We start from the raw sequence: 5,976 nt of genomic DNA, 5'->3' as shown, positions 1-5,976 counted from the left end.
AAGAGAGACATGGAAATAAAAGGGAGAAGCGTAGCTAAAACAAGGATCATGGGGAGGAGACATTGGAAGTCATCCTGAGTGGAACGTTCTTAAGGCCATGTTTACATGTTCCCCAGACCAACATGGGAGGAGAGCCCATATGCTCATGTGAACAGGCTCACATGTCTAGATCATGCCAAGGAAAGCTGGCATCCAAAGAGCCTCTCCTTTAAAAGCATATTCTAGTGCACTGATCTTCGCTGCGTTGTCCAAAAGCACCTTGGGGTCTGCGGATTAGTTTTACGGAGCTCACTTGCTTCTCCATCGTCAGCTTGGAGGTTGACAACCCTATTGGCCTAGAGGAGAAGAAGAGGAAGAGTTTGGATTTATACCTCCCCCTCTCTCCTGTAAGGAGACTCAAAGGGGCTTACAATCTCCTTTCCGTTCCCCCCTCACAACAAACACCCTGTGAACAATGGTGGGATTCAAAAATTTTAGTAACAGGTTCCGATGGTGGTGTGATTCAAACAGTGGTGTAGCGCCAATGGGGCTGGGCGGGGGACGACAGGGGCGTGGCCAGGCATTCTGGGGGCGGGGCTGTGGCAAGGACGCAGGGCGCGCGCGCCCCAGGTGCAGTTCCCCTTCGCCCCGCCTCTAGATTCAAATAATGACTGTTTAAAGTATTAAAAAAGCAATATACCGAAAAGTAGTGTGTTATTTATTTTTTATATAATTATATTGATTGATTTTAAATAATAACATAAGTAAGGAGAGAAACCAAAAACTGTTTACAATTGTTAACATGTTACAAACATATCTAATTGTCTATCTCTCTCAACCCCCCCAACTAAAACATCCTATATTTCCTCTCTCCTTCCCATATTTCCCTCCCTCCCTACTTTCTACTTCCCCTTCAGATTCCTATAACTACTTTATCTATTCCACTTGAAAGAAAACTAACAGAGGGAGAGATCCAAAATCCTTAATCTAAAAGAGTAGTTTAAACTCCTCTCTTTCCAATATAAATTTCAAGGGGAAAAAAGAAAATGAAAAATCTTTACCTATAATACTTTCCCAACCCTTATACCAATGAACAAAAAAAAATAGAATTACTATATATTGAATTATTTCATATAGTTCATATACATGTGGGGGGGTGGCATGAGAGGCAGGGGGCCTGCAGGGGGCCCTGGGGGTGATTTTGCATCCCCCACTTGATGAGATTTGTTGTACCCAGGGACACAGATTACCCCCTTGGCCCTAGTGGAGTTAATCATTAATAATCGGTTTTCTGAACTGAGAAAATTTTAGTAACTGGTTCTACCGAATAGGTGCGAATAGGCTGCATTCCACCTCTGCCTGTGAAGTGGGTGGGGCTGAGAGAGCTCTGAAGAACTGTGACTAGCTCAAGTTCAGCCAGCTGGCATGTGTTGGAGTGCACAAGCTAACTTAGCTCACCAGATAAGCCTCCACAGCTCAAGTGGTAGAGTGGGGAATCAAACTCGGTTCTCCAGATTAGAGTGTGACTTGGGCTAGTCACAGCTCTACAGAGCTCTCTCAGAGCTCTCTCAGCCCCACCCCCCTCACAGGGTGTTTGTTGGGGGGGGAGGGAAAGGAGATTGTAAGCCCCTTTGAGTCTCCTACAGGAGAGAAAGGGGGATATAAATCCAAACTACTACTACTACTACTACTACTACTACTACTACTACTACTACTACTACTACTACTCCTCTTTTCCTCCTCCTCCTCCTCCTTTCTTACGAACAGAAGTAAGTTAGTGTGACCAGACGTCCCGCTTTTGGCGGGACAGTCCCGCTTTTGACTAATTTGTCCCGCATCCCACAGGGTTTTTAAAATGTCCCAATTTTTGGAAGGCTGCCGCACTGCCTTCTGGGATGCTCCCCTGTGACAGGGCGGGAAACAGAGGGTTGGCAATGTGGCAGCCTCCCGCACTGCCGCACTGCCTTCTGGGGCACTCCCGTTTTGGCGGGAAACAGAGGAGCGCCCCAGAAGGCAGTGCGCTCCTGCGGCTGCATGCGCGCATGCGCGCACATGCGCACCCCCCAATGGTGTCTTGCTCTAAAAAGGTGAAAATCTGGTCACCTTAAACTAAGTACGTATCCCCCTGTAGGATGTACATATGTTCACTGGAATGTGTGAACAGGCCTTAAGAGTGTCATGTGGGGGGGGGGGAGCTGCAAAAAGGAGAAACTGGGTGGCTCTTTAAACTTTCCAGCGCGTATTTGAAACCAGAGCTCCTAGTCATGGGGGATTTCTTCCCTTTTAAATATAGGGACACATCTAAAATTCTCTCCTCCCTCCCCATTTCTCTCCACCGCAGCCCAAGATTAAAAATGCTTTCTGGCACGAAAATATAAATATTGCATTCCCACATCTAAACATATGAAGAAACCATTTTCCCCGTTTGGGCTTCTTTGGACTTACAGCTGAGCATTTTCAAAGCAAACGCTACTGTCGTTCGATCCGTTTCCTCGTTAAATGCAAAATATTATTTTTTTCATGCTGGGCTGCTGCTGGATACTGCAGATATAATTTTTTTTTAGCATCAGTTTCTCAGAGGAAAAGGCAAGGGGCATATCGGGCACACTTTGCTAATGATGTGCACTGAACTTTTCCGTCAACTGCTCAGTTGAATAACAGTTTTTCCTTCCCTGGTCCCTGGTTTCACGAGCAGAGATAAGTAGTATGGTCTGGATTCTGTGAACCATGAACACAATGAGGTCAGGAAGCTAAGAATGTCAGCCTCTAGGTGGGACCTGGGGACCCCCCAGAATTACAGCTCATCTCCAGACTCCAGAGGTCAGTTGCCTTGGTGGAAATGGATGCTTCGGAAATTGGACTCTATGGTATTGTACCCCGCTGAAGTCCTGCCCTCCCTGGGCCCCATCCTGAAATCTCCAGGCATTTTCTAACCTGGATCTGATAGCCCTAACCGTAACTGTAACCCTAACCCTACCCCCCAACCCCAACTGGTGACCACAGTAGACCTAGCAACCCTACCAGCATGGCATAGTTATGAAGAGCAGGTGGATTTTAATCTGGAGAACTGGGTTTGATTCCCCACTCCTCCACCTGAGAGGACGAGGCTTATCTGGTGAACCTGACTTTGCCTTTTACAGGAAACTTTGAAAAATGTTGTCAGCAAGTGACCAACTCATACTATGGAGAACATGGGTTGTGCCTGGGGCAACTACCCTACATAACAAATAGATGTGGATTCTCAGGTCATTCTCAATTTCTGAGGACACAGGGCCCAATTTGGATCATGGCCATAGCACACATGGAGATTGAGTTGCAGCTTTCCCCTTTCATCCTGATATGTTCTGGAGTTTAGAGAGCCAGCGTGGTGTGGTGGTTAAGAGCAGATGGATTATAAGCTGGAGAACCAGGTTTAATTCCCCACTCCTCCACCTGAGTGGAGGAGGCTTATCTGGTGAACCAGATGTGTTTCTGTACTCCTACATTCCTGCTGGGTGACCTTGGGCTAGTCACAGTTCTTCGGAGCTCTCTCAGCCCCACCTACCTCACAAGGTGTCTGTTGTGGGGAGAGGAAGGGAAAGGTGCTTGTAAGCCACCTTGAGTCTCCTTACAGGAGAGAAAGGTGGGGTATAAATCCAAACCCCCCTTCTGCCATGCACGGAGGCAGGTAACTAGTCTGGGATCTAATAAACAGGGGAGGCGATGAATTAACACTGCATATGGGTTTTTTTTTAATACAGATTCACAATGTGAAAGATATGCAAATCACAAATGTCCAAATTAGATTATGAGGCATACTTTTTGTTGAAAAAAAAGTTGATCATGTTCACTTGCATAATGCAAAGTACTGTTCTGCCAGATTCAGTCTGTTTTTCTAGATTTTTTTTCTCCTCAAAAAAACACCTACATTTCACAACATTCATAATTGGGAAAAGAGACTTGGCAATACAGAACTGAACTTCATTTCCACACTTTTTGCAAGCAAATCCGAGCGAGGCTGAATTCGTTTCGTGTTAATGTCTCTCATAATTAGGCTTAGCTCTCTTGCAAGCATAAATACATAATCCTTCACACAAGAGTGAAGACTGTTGTTATGCTCGTAGGACAATAACATCAGTTTGGAAGTACCGTCACCTGGCATGCGATTCCTTTTCCAAGGTCAAGCTCTAAAAATATCATTCTGCAAACTTTTGGCAAAGTTGCCTTTGGAGGCGATCGACTGGCTAGCACTTCGGTCAGCACCAAGTGCTCTTCAAAAGTGTTACATAATAAATCCCATTTGAAAATCTATTTTTTAAAAAAAAGCTAGACAAGAAAACAACCTGACAGACAGACATGTTGAAGAGGGAGCAAGCTTGCTTCCTGCTGCTCCGGAAATCAGGTCATGGGTAATGCATTCAAACTACAAGAAAAAGGATTCCACCTAAACATTAGGAAGAACTTCCTGGTGGTAAGGGCTGTTCAATAATGGAATACCCTGCTTCAGAGGGTGGTGGTGTCTCCTTCTTTGGAGGTTTGGAGGTTTTTAAAAAGAGGTTGGATGACCATTTATTGGGAATGTTCTGATTGTGTGATCCTACATGGCAGGGGATTGGACTGGATGGCCCTTGAGGACTCTGCCAGTTCTATTATTTTATGATTCTAGGAAGACAGACAAATAGACAGACCTGTGACATCGAATCACAGAGTTGGAAGAGACCACAAGGGCCATCCAGTCCAGTTCCTTGCCATGCAGGAATACACAATCAAAGACCTCCTGATAGATGGCCATCCAGCCTCTGTTTAAAAACCTCCAAAGAAGGAGACTCCACTACTCTCCAAGGCAGTGCTCTCCAATGTCAAATAGTTTTTACCATCAGGAAGTTCTTCCTAATGTTTAGGTGGAATCTCTTTTTGTGTAGTTTGAATGCATTACCCATGACCTGGTTTCTGGAGCAGCAGGAAGCAAGCTTGCTCCCTCTTCAACATGTCTGTCTGTCTACCAGGTCTGTCTGCCCCCCTGCCTTCAGAAGCAAATTTCGACAAGCCTGGATGCTATTACCAGGAGGGCCTCCTGGAGCCACCTGGAAAGTCTGGTGCCTCTATCTTCACAAGTGTGCAGCCTGCTTACACACTCAGAAATTCCCCATTGGGGGTCCATAACTTTGTCCCCCCCCAAACCAAACTTTACCAAACTCAGATGGTACCATCAGCACAGTCTCTGGATGATACCCTGAAATTGTGATGCTGCTAGCTTTAAAAGTGTGCGAAAAAACACCAAAAATACCAGAAAAAATCAGACGGACCCTAATTTTTCAGATATACCCAAATATTCGGGTAAATCTGAATATATTATTTGTCTTATTCGGGCATACAGATAATGTAATGCCCGAATAAATCCAAATTTTACCAAATTCCTAGGGTATTGACCAAGCCTAACAAGAACATATCACTAAACCAACCTACACCTAAGCTAAACTGAACTAACTCTACCTAATGCTCTACCTAGCACCAGCTGAATAACTTTATAATGATATAATAAACACTACAAGATATACTTTTGTCCAGTATGGCTTCTGAGTGGCCACTGAAGATTCGATTGGCTATATAGATTTTTTTAAAAACGTTTTGGCAGCATCTGCTACCACTACACTAGGATTTTCACTGTGTAATGAAAGGTGAGCTGCGGCAGCCATTTTGTGGCTGTACCCACTAGCCTGTGTCATGATTACAAAGGTGCCCACAGACTCAAAACATCTAGGGACCCCTGTGTTAGACAGCTGGACTTACTATGTTTCACAGTGACAATCAGACCACAGCTGATCCTTGGGGTTTGTTGGTTATGAACAAGTGGGGCATCCATTAACTTTTTTTCAAATATTGTATGCACAAAAATACTTCCAATACAACAGAGAGGCAACCAGAAATGTTAATGACTGCTTGGCTGAACAAGTGGTAGAATTTTTTTTTTAAAAAAAGCAGTTATTTATCCCTGATACGTACGGTTTCTCACGGATT

This window comes from Sphaerodactylus townsendi, linkage group LG09 (assembly GCF_021028975.2).
Source record: "Sphaerodactylus townsendi isolate TG3544 linkage group LG09, MPM_Stown_v2.3, whole genome shotgun sequence".
In the NCBI taxonomy this organism is placed as follows: Eukaryota; Metazoa; Chordata; class Lepidosauria; order Squamata; family Sphaerodactylidae; genus Sphaerodactylus; species Sphaerodactylus townsendi.
The sequence above is the reverse complement of the archived record's forward strand: the minus strand, read 5'-3'. Positions refer to the sequence as shown.